At 42.4% G+C, this 13684-nt stretch overlaps 1 protein-coding gene across 1 annotated transcript in view; it reads left to right on the top strand.

The window, feature by feature from the left end:
* AGBL1 (AGBL carboxypeptidase 1) overlaps positions 1-13684 on the top strand; it is a 447272-nt gene that overhangs the window by 391350 nt on the left and 42238 nt on the right. Inside the window, exon 24 of the transcript XR_011811890.1 lies at positions 10932-11133. The gene's annotated coding sequence lies outside the window, so the exon portion shown is untranslated. The remainder of the gene's footprint in view (positions 1-10931; positions 11134-13684) is intronic.

Here is a 13684-nt window from a genome sequence, read left to right as displayed (position 1 = left end):
TTTTAAAGCTTTTCCAGAAAAAGCTGATGTCTCTCAGACTGCTGCCAGCAGGAGATGTGGAACAGCTTGCTATGAGAAAATGCTGATTCTGAAAAGTCTGAGTGTTTCAAGGGACAGTATCAATTTCATCTGACTTTTATTTAACATTCTGCTTGGGTAAGGTTGAAGCACTTCATTTCAGCATCATCACATTGACTTTCAAATGAATTATATTTTACAACAACAAATGTTGCAATGAGGAAATTTGTAAAAGCCCCAATTTCATTACATGAGAAATTTTGAAATGTTAGGGTCCTTTTTCAGAAATTGTTCAGCCTTTTCTGAAATTTCTCTGCAGCAGAAAGAGTAGAAATTGCAGTGTTCAGGGAGCTCTAGCTGAAAGCCACTGGCTGAAAAGAGACAGTGACATTGAGAGTGAGCTTGCCTATTCATGGGAAAATAAAAAAATAAATAAATAAAATAAATAAATAAAAGAGAAATCTGAAGCTCCTGTGGGATGCAGGCATCAGCTGTCCTAAGGACAGTTACATCTATGAGCATGTTGTTCATCAGCCTTTTCAACAGCCCACCAGCCTTCTAGAGCTGGATGAAGGTTTCTCAGCAAACCCAATTGTACAAAGTGCCCAGAGCTCTGCTCTTGGGAAAGCAAATCACAGACTCTTTGCTGCCCCCAAAACACTGTGCCAAAACCCAGCACCACTCTTAAAGCTACTGCCAGGACACAACTTCTAACTCAGTGCATGCTGGCTTGCTGCTGTATCACTGACCTGCTCTGCATCCTCTAATGAATTACTCCATCTCTGCCTTCTACCCACCTTCCTCTGCTTATGTTCAATTTAGCTCTTCCTGAGGGCAAGAACTCCAGGTGGCTCTTTAGTGTCTAACACAACCTTGGTTAGCTCTTCTAGGCAGAAATGTGTTACAGATAATAAACTTCAGCGCTTGGATGATGAAAATAGCCTGCAGTCTTCATTTGACATTGCGCTCAACATGAGCATATATGAGATCAGATCTTGCATTATCTTGATCTTTGCAATGGGTTTTGTTGCACTAGGAACTCAGTGAAAACCATAAAGCTAAGACATGAAATGCTGCTGTCTGCCTCTATCAAATCTTTGATTTGGATGTTAAACCATGTGGAGACTGCACACTCATTGTAAATACATTAGGGAGACAAAACAAAAACATCTAGAGGAAATGGCAAATGGGTAAAAGGCTTCTGAATTTTTTAATAACGCATGCTCTGTTTGAAGGGTTTGCTGAGGATTTTGTTTATAATCCCGCTGCAAATAAAGTACTCTGAAATAAAAGCTGTTTGGTCCTTTCAAGCTAACAGCCCTTTGTTTGCAGCACATTAATGGAATGATTTTTAAATAATGACTTACTTTTTATTTCTCTTGAAAGATGCTTTTTTGCAGTCAGAAGCTGGTTCTTTTTTCCCAATCTGCACTCTGATTCATTAGTACTAGTTGCATACAACTTGTAGAGGTTTATTTGTTCAGTTAGAAATGGGACATTAACATTTTAAGAGAATGATGCATAGCTTTTAGAGATAATATTCTCTCTGCCCTATTCTGCTGATGCTCTCTTAGAAAGTGCAGAATGCCACAATCTCTCCTTCAAAAACGATTAGTTTATTATAAACAGTTTATCACTTGGGCCATGATTTTCTCTCTCTCTCTCCCTTTTTTCTAATAAACACACTTAAAATTTTGTGCATGCATTTGCTATGCAGAAAAATTGGATGCTGTCAGTATTATGCAGAGTCAAGAAAAAATCAGGCAGGTCATGAGCCTTATCTGTCCCACCCCCAGAACCTTTTCAGAGCTTTTCTGAAGGCAAGCCTTTAGAGTCCTTTCACCCTGTGCATCTCAGTCATGACCTGGAGCAATCACTTATAGCCAGGTCTGATATCCTATATCTGAGTGCCAGCAGTCCCTGTAGCTCTTGTTCCTGAGCACGGATGATATGCCAGGGACGTGTATAAATATTTATATATCCTGTTGCTCTGTGCACAGTTCAAAGTGCAAACCATCCCTTATTTTCCTATTCACTTTCCAAGCATTTTGGACACTCGAGTAGGAGATGAGCATCTAAATCACTAAAATACTACCCCACTGAGGCAAGAATGAAGTTCTTCATTACATGCAAAATATTGTACTGAACGGGTGTTAAGGCTGTAAAATCAAGTGTTTGTAAATTAAGCCATGCCACAATTACAATTTCCCACTCAATCTGAAGGTAGTCCACTGGAAATATAAACACTGTGGCATGCCAAGTACTTTGTACTGTCTTCTGCTGCTCTTAACTTGGCTAAATATGGGTAGGTGAGATTTAGCGAAAAACCTTATGTTTCAGATACAGGATGATTTCTCACCCAATAATTGCATTCCTGTCTCTGCTGCAGAGTATATGGGCTATAGAATTTTTCCATGAAATTACCGCTACAATTTCTTAACATCAGTAAAGCAAAGAATTTCTACCATATCAGATACTTATAAATGACTGAATTATCTGGAAAATAGCAGTAAAACAAACAAACAAAAAAAAAGGCAAACTCATCTAGCAATACATCAGGCACCTAAATGCTTTGCATTAAGCCATGCCATTTGCAAATACTGCCCTACCTACCTGTGCCTTTTTGGCCCAAATATTTACCAGAGTATAAGTATTTCTAGCTCCTCTAGTCCTCTTTTAGTAATACTTTTTTCATTTTGTCTCCAGCTGTGGCCTGTGCAATGCTCAAACACTGGAAATCTGCTGGCAGTGGTTAAGACACATCTCCTTCCCTCTCTGTGCTGCTGTCTTGATAACCAGATTTCCCTCTGCCATCTTCCCAATCTCAAATACCCAGTTACATCTGCCAGGGTTATTTTTTTCAGCCCCTTGGGGCATCTGACACCAGGCATTGCAAGAGGGGGGAAGAACTAGTAAAACATGGGGCAATTTGAGACTGAGAGATGAGCCTGTGATTGGGGTTGTGAGATGTCAACGTCAATCCCAGATCTGCCAGCATAAGCTTGCACCTTCCTGGGCAAACCACATGTTTTTCTGTGACATCTTTCCCTTAGCACTTAGGTCATGGGCTAGCATCCACCTGGCTTTGTAATCCACTTGAAAAAATGTTGCTGGATTTGCTAAAATGATGACCACAGACACATATTTGCTATTATGTGCCTGCATTTTATGTCCAGAAGTCACAGCTGACAGCGTTTTAAAATAAAAGGATATGAGTGTTGTACTCCAGGTTTGAGAATGATCTGGAGTAGTAGGAGGAGGAGCATGGCATCGTTTATGTGAGTAAATGTAGTATTCAAATGCATGTTTATTCAGAATGGTTCAACAGTAAACTAAATTGAATGCACCAGCTACCTGGCAACAAAGGGACATTGAAGGTACAGAGAGACCAGATTTATCAGGCTGGACAGATTCAGGCAGAGTAAAGAGAATGAAAATGAGGTTCCCATGAATTTCCTGGCTTTTATCAGTTTGTGTCATGCATAGTCCTAGTATTAACTGAATCTACATTTGTATCTGTTATCATCTATTTGGGTGACCGAGACTAGTAATTAATAATAATAGCAACAGGAATAATGCTGCTTTCAGAGCTGAAAAATATCTGACACTGATTAAACTGCAAATCTAAATAATTGATATTAATTACATGAAGTTTTCAGCAATAATCTGCACAAAAGAACTCTGAAATTAGAGGATTAGAAACCAGAGATAATACTCAGCAGCTGGTCCAAAGGCATAATGCAGGCGTGTAGGTGACGTGATACTAAGGGCTATGATTCATAGAGCTCTTCATCTTCCTTAACCCATGTTAAACTGGCATTTGCTGAAGTAAGATGTCCGGGCTGGCAAAAAATAGATTACTTGTTCCATGGCATGCTGGAAATAAAATCATCTCAATTTTCTGTCTTTGAACAAGGAAACGATCCTGGAAGACTTGCAGTTTTATGATTTTGGGCCCTCATTTCCACTCCCAATTTGCAATCTCAGGACAGTGCATACACCATCAAATACCACCCCAACGAGATGCAACCCAACAATTAATCCAAATATCATGGATATGGATTGGACCTCAAAACCACCACCACAAACAAAATTTTAATGTTTATCTTCCCTGGAAAGACACTGGCTTGTGCTAAATCTGCAGCAGTGGCAACCTAGTGGATAGATGTCAGACACCAGCTGAGCATCTGGCCCCTTATTGTATTTTAAATGATACACATTTATAACTGTAAAGCAGACCGACAGGCGATACTGTCTAACATCACCATCACTAATAGCTCTAATAGCTCATGTATCCACAGCCTGCTCCAACCTGTCCCATCTCAAAGCAATTTTGAGACAATGGGCTCATCTCTTCTTAGATAGATATAAATGAGATAGATAGAAAAGGCACAATTCCCTCCAGCACAATTAAATGACACTGCTCCCCCTTCCAACTTGAACCACCACATTGCAACTACTTGTATTATTATTATTATTGCTGTTATTATTGTTATTATTATTATTATTATATTTATTTAAAGTGAGGCAGTCTTTTTAAGGAAAAGAACTGCCGAAATGTGCAAATGTCCAGGTATGGGGTGATGCAAATCCACCCTCTGCTAAGCTGTCGTGGTGAAAGCGCAGTTCCCCTCTAGGCCAGCATGAAGAACTGCATTTGTTGTGGGGAAAGTCCCAGGGCGAAGGCAGTATTAGCACATCTTTACCATCATAATAAGGCTGCCTTAGCCTCGACAGTTTTGAAAGCTTGATAGGGTAGATCTGCCAGTATCCAGCCCAGTACCTGCAGGTGCTCCGGGAAGGGGTGTACCAAGGCTTCCAGCTACTTTTCTCCTTGGGCTGTGAGTGATGGGAAGCTGGAATTGGCCTCCTCCCAGCAAAGCAGAGTCCTAGAAATGCTGCTCTCCAAGCGAGAAGGAGGAAAGAGAAATGGGGCTGAAGTAATAAGCACTGGGAAACCCATGGTATGACATGGTTTGGCTCTTTCCAAACTTAATGCAGTTTTTATATGTTGACATAAAAGAGCACATTTTCTGACTCCCCTCGGATAATTACCTGATAAACCCCCACTTTTGGAGTTGGTCCGAGCCATCCATTATACCACTGCCATGAACTTTATTTCATACCACACCAGGGAGGAGACAGAACAGTTGGAGTGCTCAGACATTACATGTAATAACTGGTCATAAAAATCAATGTAAAATTTAATGCAAAAGGTCTGTGGGCACCCAACCATTGGAATCCAGTGATAAGGCAGATGGAGAGCAGCACTATACTTTCCAGCAAGTAGTATATTTTCTTTAATGTCCCTACATTATATGTAATGCTGTTGCTGTTTTGTCCATCTACATACTGGTTAAATGTGCTGCAGCCACGATATTTATGTCTCTGGGTGGTTTTTGGTTGCAGTTTCCTCTTGGACACGGGGAGCGTTATGAATTCTGGACAGATCACATCTCAGGACCTGGGAGAGAGAGAAGAAATGTCTTTTTGCCATTTCCTCTGGTGCTCCCTGATTGATATGCAGCTTGTAGTCCTGCTGTGCCCTACTCTTCATGAAGGGACTGGGAACAAAGTCGTTGTGAGCCATGGGTGCCTGACCCAGCCAGTCCCAAAGAGCAAAGGTTGCATTTACATGCAATGTGGGTGTTGTGCGTATTGCCCAGACAGTCCCCAAAGAAGTTTGGTCACATGAATAATTTTGTAAATTTAAATAACGGTGCTTGTCATCCAGAGGGTCCTTCCCAACTCACTAGCTGCTTCACAACACGCAGTGGAGGAGATGGAAATGGATCCTTGGATCCACCTGAAATATGGAAATAAATTAGAAAAGACTAGGGGGTCACTGACCTTTGCTTCCAGCTCCACGTGAGCAGGCAATGGGATGCTAAATTCCCAGCAAAGGGATATGTCTCTTCAGTTCCTATCTGTCCTTCTTACTCAGCATGCCGCTTTTCACATGCATTCCCACAGGAGTGAGGGAAGAATATTGTTTGTTTATATCTTTTTTGACATGCACAGGTGTTCAGATTTGAGGAACTGAGAGTAGGGAGAGAGTTAATGCTCTGATGTGTCTCTAAAGGCAAAGAAGCGGGAGTCCTGCTTTGGTTGTAATGTTCAGAATTACATTGTTCCTAACCATTTTAGCTACAGGTTTATTTCAAACATTGGTAACTCATAGAATGAGTCACTCTATTAGCTTTCTTTTAGACATACAGCTGCAGTGGCTGTGCATGAAGTGTATTAAGTCTGGGGCATTTTCTTTTAGTTCTGGGAGCTGCTATTGATTTTACCCTGATAGATACTTGGCTCCAACACACGATGAAAAATCATTTAAAAGAGAAAGAGAATTCTTAATTCCTCACATCTGTGGTTCAAAACGTCCGCATTTGGATGTCACAGCAAAATTCCAAGAAAAAAAGATTGTCCAGAAGAATGGGGGTCATTGCAAAGAGACTGGAAGATGAAGGAACAGAAACAGGATTTTGTGAAGCCATTTTACAGTGCAGCTAAAGTACTTCGGAGTATTTATTAAAGCAAACAATTATGCCATTCTGTACTGTTTAAGGTTATTATAGAACTTGTATTAGAAGAGTAATTGCCTCTGGATGAGCATATGGCTTCGTCTGCTGGTAAAAAAGAGACCATTTCCATAGGCTAATGATTTCTGTATAAGAACCGGACTGCAGTGATTCAGAGAATGCAATAGATGAGTTTTCAGGCATAATCAGAAAGTGATTAAGTAAAAGTCTGCCTCATATGGAAATATGAGTGTGAGACACAACAGCATTTGCTCCTGGATATGATATATCAGGGTGTGTTACATGTATTAATGGAGATGAATATTTACCAATACATATATGTATCAATGTCACCTGCGCACACCTTTCCTGCAGGTGCAAATGACTACCAGGCTTTGCCCACAGTGCCCAAGCAAAATGATAAATTCTGCACCTTGAAAAATGCACCTATCTGCCCACCTCAGCACATCCTTCTGCTGCTGGCCAGAAGGAAGAAAAAAAAAAAAAAAAGAAAAAAAATGAAGTTGAGTTGAAGCCCCTTTGAAGATACTCCTGAAATCACAAGATCAATTCAGGCCACCTTATCTGGAGTGCATAAAGGCAAGCATCTGCTGCAAGTGGTACTGAAACTCCCTTCCAAGGTGTGATTTAAAAACTTCAGACAACCTGCCTGGAGTTACACCAGAATTAGCAAATAACGTCCCCATTTCACAGAAGGGTAAACTGGCTGACAGAGAAGCTGGCTGGATTGCTAGTTATTACACAGCGAGTTAGGAGCAGAGCTAGAGAAGTGAGTGGAGAGCAGCCTAGAGCTTCATCCCAAGCTTCTGTGGATGGAACAGCAGAGGGAGGAACAGGAGGAAGAGGAAGCAGAGGGGTGGCAAAAAAATCAAGGTACTATCTTCAACTTCCTAACTTGTGCTTGGCACTCAAGCACATTGCTGAGGGTCGTGCCTGTGTTGAGAACACCACGTGATAAGTACATCGGGGCACTGCCTCGGAAGAGGCTGAAGTGATGAAAACTCCCTGGAGGGCTGCAGATAGAGGGGAGCTCTGGGAAGGGAGCCAGCACCTCAGGCACTGGAAAGCCGAGGCTGTCCAAGTGACTTGCACGGTGAGAGCCAGCGGGTGTCCTGTTCATGGGGCTATTTGTCACGCTAAACTAGATTATCAGGAAATAGAAGTCCAGCCTGTATGTTTATAAATCCTTCCACATCCCTGCTCCAGGGCTGAGGATGTGATGTGCAGGCATTTGGCAAGGAGGTTACTGAGTCATGAAAAGCAGGGCTCCAACCATTCCCTGTCCAGGGGAGGCTGAACTCTCCTTTTGGTTCTTTTGGTTGAGCTCTACCTTAGTTATCTGTCCCCCACTGTTCTCAGCCACACAGAGTTCATCTGGTCGGCTTCAGTATTTCACGTCAGTGAACTGGGAGCCTGCAGAAGTCTGGGTTGTTCATGGTTGTCATTGAGCCCTCCTCCCACTGCAGGCACTGCCACCAACACAAGCAAATGACTGTCTCTTGTTATCAGCTACTGTTGTTAGGATTGAGAAGAGTTAAACAGAATTCAGGGAATATAATCATCTCAATTGATGCTGAATTTGAAGATTCCAATGTTAAATGAGCATAAAAACATGCAGTTCAGATTTAGATTCTGTTTTTATTGCACAGTTTATCTGAAGTTGGTGTGGAGAGAGCCTGTTAATTCTGGTGGTCTCATGCTCTGGAGTTTCCTCTGTCAGCCAGAGACCCTCTAACTGGAGACGTCCTTCCGTGAGATGTCTCTGAGCAGCACTGCAAGGATGCAATGCAGAGACAACCCTGCAAGGCCAAGCCATCTTCATGGTTGTGGTTCTGCTTCCCAGATAACCAGGCTCCAGGATGGGAAGTAATAGTAGAAAAAAGTACAGGCAAGGCTGGAAGACAGCAGAAAATGTGCCATAAGTCAGGGCAAAACACTGGTTGCTGCTGGGTGGTGGGGCTTTTGCACTCGTGTCCCACCAAGCTCTTTCCACACCTGCTGCAGTCTAACCAAAACTGTTAAATTTTGTGTAACATCCCACTTAGTTCTGCCAGACCTCTGCGAACAGGAAGGGACAGGCTGGGTGTGAGCAGAGGGACCACGTGTCTTGAGCAATAACCTTGATTCATTACTCTGCAACACAGCCACCGGTGTCACACGGGGATAGGAAGCAGGGTGATGAATCAGGCCCAGTGCTTGCTGCGAGTTCAGAACGCTGTCTGGTTGGCAAATAGCTCTGAAACCAGTCCCAGTGCTGCGTGAGTAGCTTCATTACTCTGAAGTGCTATATTTACTGAATAATTTGGACCGACCATTTTCAGGTTCGTTAGTCCCAATTGTTCACTTTTCAGATTGTTTGATATGTTTCTCAAGCCACGTGGTTTTGTTTTTTTCTCCAAAAATGATAGCAATGGGTAGAAAAGTGCTAATAACAAAAAATGCACCTTCTGGAGAGTTGTTTGTTTGTTCTTTTTTAACAGAATAATGACCCAAACAAAAGCTCATTAAGCTCTAGGGGTTTGGGAATGTTGTTTGGATGCGCTGGAGATCTCTGAGCATTTGGGGAAAGCAAAACTAGAAACCTTAGTTAAGCTGACAAGAATTCATTCTCTCAGCTCCACTTCAAGTTACATTCAGCAATCTTGAGCTGCATCCCCAAGCTACACATCAGACAAACACGGGTGCAAATGCCTCGTGTGATCTTGCCATGTAGGCTAGTGGATGTCTTCTGCAGCTAGCCAGATACAGGGAAGCAGCCTGGCTTGTTGCAGCCCAAGTCTCCTAGCTCATCTACCTGCTACACCAACCTCCATTCTCACCCACTATTTCTCCACCTAGCTCCTTGGAGGATCAGTCACCCAACCTGATTCTTCATTTACTCCTCTTTCCTTTCTCCTCTTCACCTCTCTCATTTGCTTCTCTCCACTGGGACTGTTATTCTGTTCTATTTTGGTTTGAGGTCCAACACCTAAACAATAAAAAATGACATGCAGCGAACAAGTGCTTTACCCAGAGCCTAGAGGATGGTTAAAATCTAAATGAAAACAATTTATAATAAAAACTCCAAATCTACTGCCATTTAGCAAAAAAGTTGAAACAAATGATCCCTATAAATCATGCTAAGATTTGTTAAGGATTTTCAAGCCACATGTATTGCTTAATTACGGAAAAATAATATGCAAGGAAAATGCTGATGATCGCTTTTCGAAATACAGTCACCAGGCTTCTTGGCGGTAGTTTCATTCACCTGTATAGTACTGTACCATGAAAAGGAGATAAAAATCAGCCATGTGGTTAAGGGAAATCATTCTCAGTACAAACTGAAAATTAAGATAATATATAGAACCAATAACACAATATCATGAGCATACCAGTATCAGAACCATTAGCTACACAGGCTAAGCATTGGAAAGTCAGAGATTTTAAGGCCATGAGAGGGTCTGTAACTCTGGCCAGAGAAATCACCTCGTACTCCTGTGTGTAAGGCCCATCTTATTCACACTCTGTAGGAGAAGAAAGCTGAGGAGGGTGAGTATATCAGAGCAGGGAAAGTAGGAGCAGGGCACAAAGTGGGATCCCAATGAAGGCACCAAATGTCTGTGTTTGTACAGAACCCCATAGACATGAGTTAAGCAGGCTGCTCTCTCAAGGCAGTGCTATACGTTTGTCCCCAGTGCAAGTGGAGCTGGTTGGGAAGTTTCAAAGGTTTGATTGCAGATGTCTTTCTTGATTTAGGTACATTTCAAGTGCTTTTCCTTAAGTTGCTTTTCTAAATGCTACATCTGGTTTTGGAGCTTGTGAAAAGCTCATAGTAAAACCAAATGTATATTTCTTTAAGGCATAACCATGAATAACCAATGTTAGGATGGGTCCTGTGCTGGGCACAGAATTGAAAACAAATTGTGAAGGTCTATGTTCTGCTTAAGCCAGCAAGAGGATGTCCATTTTCGGAAATGCTAGGCTACACTGAACTTCTCCCAACCCCAAGTCCTCCTGAAATGAGGAAAGAAATAAAGAAATTAGCTAATGCCATGATTTACCGTGTAGCATTTGGAATCTGCCCCCTTGAGCAATCAAATCCATCAGCCAAATCTCTGTGGTGAATACTAAGGCTTAAGGGTTGCTACAAATCCTGTGCTTCAGCACATGCAGAATGAACCTTCAGGCTTCCAACCCTCAATGAATAATCCCAGAAAAGCCAGCTGACCTGCCAGGCCGTGCAGATAATGCTAAAATATATGATGTTAATGAAGTAGCAGATGTACCACAAATAGCAGGGACCATAAAAATAGAGTGAAAAACTGATTGCACTACAGTTGTGAAAGTGGTTGGTTCTCACTCCTACCCTTTAATTTTTTTCATTTTCAACAGAGTCTACCTCAGCTTCCATCATGAATATTAAGCAAATGAAGTCTGGAAATCTACCTCCACTACCCGCCATAACAGTGTAACACAGCCCTGAAGTGGCAGCTGTGAAAAGAGAAAACCAGGACGGCCAGACAAACCTGGGAACAAGTTCGTACAGACTGGAGTGTCTGGAGGAATCGGCTCTGCAGACCAGACAAGGAGGCAAGTAAGTGAAGTTTTAGGTTCTCTCTTTGGTTTGCTACATTGCACCACAAACTGCCTGCAAGTCCTCTGGGAAGATTTTCTGTGCTACAATTATCCATCTCTTCATGGCTGAAACAGGATTACTGCCTGTGAACTTGGCAAGGTTTTGAGAAACATTGAAAGGTTCTTTCAGTCAGGACTTCAAAGTATGACCTTGCAATTGCCAGCTAGCACCTTCCTTCATAAGCAGGGCAAGCTAACCTCCATGTCCTTCTTGCAAGTTGGGTGAATTTGCTCTGTCCAGCCACCCCCTCCTCATTCCCTTTCCAGATGCAGAAAACACATTTCATATCCCACACCAGTCCTAGGCACCTGGAATTGCATTGCACTGAGTTTCATCTCAGAAACCTTAACTCAACCTTAATTCAGGTTTATTTCATTGTCACAGAGATATGCCAAGGCACTTAATCTCAGTTAGTCCTTAGCACAAACAAGTTTTCATGGAAAATGTTGGCTGGTGGCGCCTGCTCTGCTTGAGGCTGCTGCCCTGAAGATGACCTCTCTCTTATACACCTCTCTTATTTAAAAATGGCACCTAGTTGCTAGAAAAACACTTTTTTTCCTTCCACTCCCAGAGTACCATGAGTGCCAGGGCAAAGGGCACTGATCTCCCACAGGGACCCATCTGCAATGGTACCCAGCACCACAGGAGCAATGCACTCACAGCAGGGGCTGACACAGCTTTTGCCACTGCTAGGCAGAAGGAGTCTGTCCTTCCTTGAGGTCTTCTGCTTGGTCTCTGAGCCAAAGGTGAAGTCAGCTCCACTCATGACCCCCACAAAACATTGCAACCCCAGCGCTACTTTCCCAAATTTTGTCCCACTAGGTCTGCTTCCTGCTTCCTGGCTTGGAGCATCACTGGTAGTTTGATGCAGGCACAGGTGGACCATGATGGAATGGTACAAGTCCAGAGTGGTAAAATGGGTAGAAAATTATCAGAAAGAAGAAAAGATTGAAATGAAGCTTCCAATGATGCAGTTTCCATGGCAACTACCCTTCTACACACAGTTTTAATCCACTTTTTCAGGCAGCCATTCCAGGATGTGCAGGGAACCACACAACAGCTGCACATATCCTATTTCTAACACATCTCCTGATTAAAATAATTATTCCATATAGAGAGATTGTCCTGAATGGCAGTGGCTGAAGTTTTGGGTAGCCGTGGGGGAGGAGTATTCTCACAGTGCTAGATGCTTCCTGAAATAATGTATGTGGATGCAAATCCTAGCATTCACTGGAGGTGAAATGAAGGACACACATCCCAAAGCTATTGCAATGGGACATGTCTCATTGTCCCTATGGGACAAATGCCACTGAGTTGTGTGTATGGCACTCTGTCATGGATGAAATCAAACCTGGTCTTGTTAATGAGCTGCAGGTTGCTGAGGCCTTACTTTACTCAAAGTAGCAGGGCCAAGAGTTAGAGTCAGAACACATGCTTTGCTGTCACACTCCATGCTCATCCCTCACAAAGATCTAGGACAGCCCCAAAGCTACCCCTTTACTTTCAAATTGTCATCTTAGAAATGGAAATCGGGGAAGTATTTTGCAGGTGAATCATTTCTCTGTAATCCTAGTGGGACCGTGTGATGATTACAACACTTTGATTCTCTGTGGGGATTATGTGGACTGAAATCAGAACACAGGGAATCACCTTTGTAGTCCTGAGGATGTTATTTCTCACTGTCGTTGTTGCTATTGTTATCTCTACTCTGGCTTCTAAAGGCCCCTGCAAAGACTGGTGTTCCCTTCTGCTAAATAACATGACAGGATGAGACAGAGACTATACCTAAGAGCTTGTAACGTATACCAACATGGTAGAAAAAGAGTAGAAGGAAAGTCAGATTCTTGACAGGTACAGAACTAAAGAACGGGTGAATTAAATGGTTTCCTTAAGGTCGCATACCGAGTTTATGGCCAGAACTGAGTGCAGATCCCTTGAGTCCCAGTCAGGCCTTTTATCACTGGCATGGCTCTTCCTTTGCTGCTCTCCCAGGCTGTCAGTCTCATTTGTCCTATAGAAATATTGAGATAGCTCTGGCAGATGCATTACCTAAAGAGGAAAATGTCTGAAATTATCTTTTCTTCACTCCAAGGAGTGCCAGGGGAAATCTACATTTCTACACAGTAACTATGTTAACCACTTAATTCCAAAGGAAGCAGATAGCAGGAAGATATTAGTGTGGGAATGAGCAAGTAAATAAAAGGATATTTCTCCCCAATAAACCTCAATTCTCTGGGAATTATTTTAGAAGTCTACAAAGTTAAATTACAAAGAAGTCTGCCAGAACAGGTAATGACTATACTTCAGGGAGAGGCAATTGTCCTAGAAAATTTTATGTGCTATGGTTACAGTGCTGGAAGCAAGAATTTAACCAATATGAGGGATCTCTGGGTTACAGCACCTCCACCAGGGACTTTGGGAGGAATTCTTGTACTACTTAGCACTTGATGTCCAAACAGTTTATGAGCTCTTGACTTTTTTGGCTTGTTACCTACTCACTCATACAGGT

The sequence above is a fragment of the Anas platyrhynchos genome, chromosome 11 (assembly GCF_047663525.1).
Source record: "Anas platyrhynchos isolate ZD024472 breed Pekin duck chromosome 11, IASCAAS_PekinDuck_T2T, whole genome shotgun sequence".
NCBI lineage: Eukaryota > Metazoa > Chordata > Aves > Anseriformes > Anatidae > Anas > Anas platyrhynchos.
The sequence above is the reverse complement of the archived record's forward strand: the minus strand, read 5'-3'. Positions and strand labels throughout refer to the sequence as shown.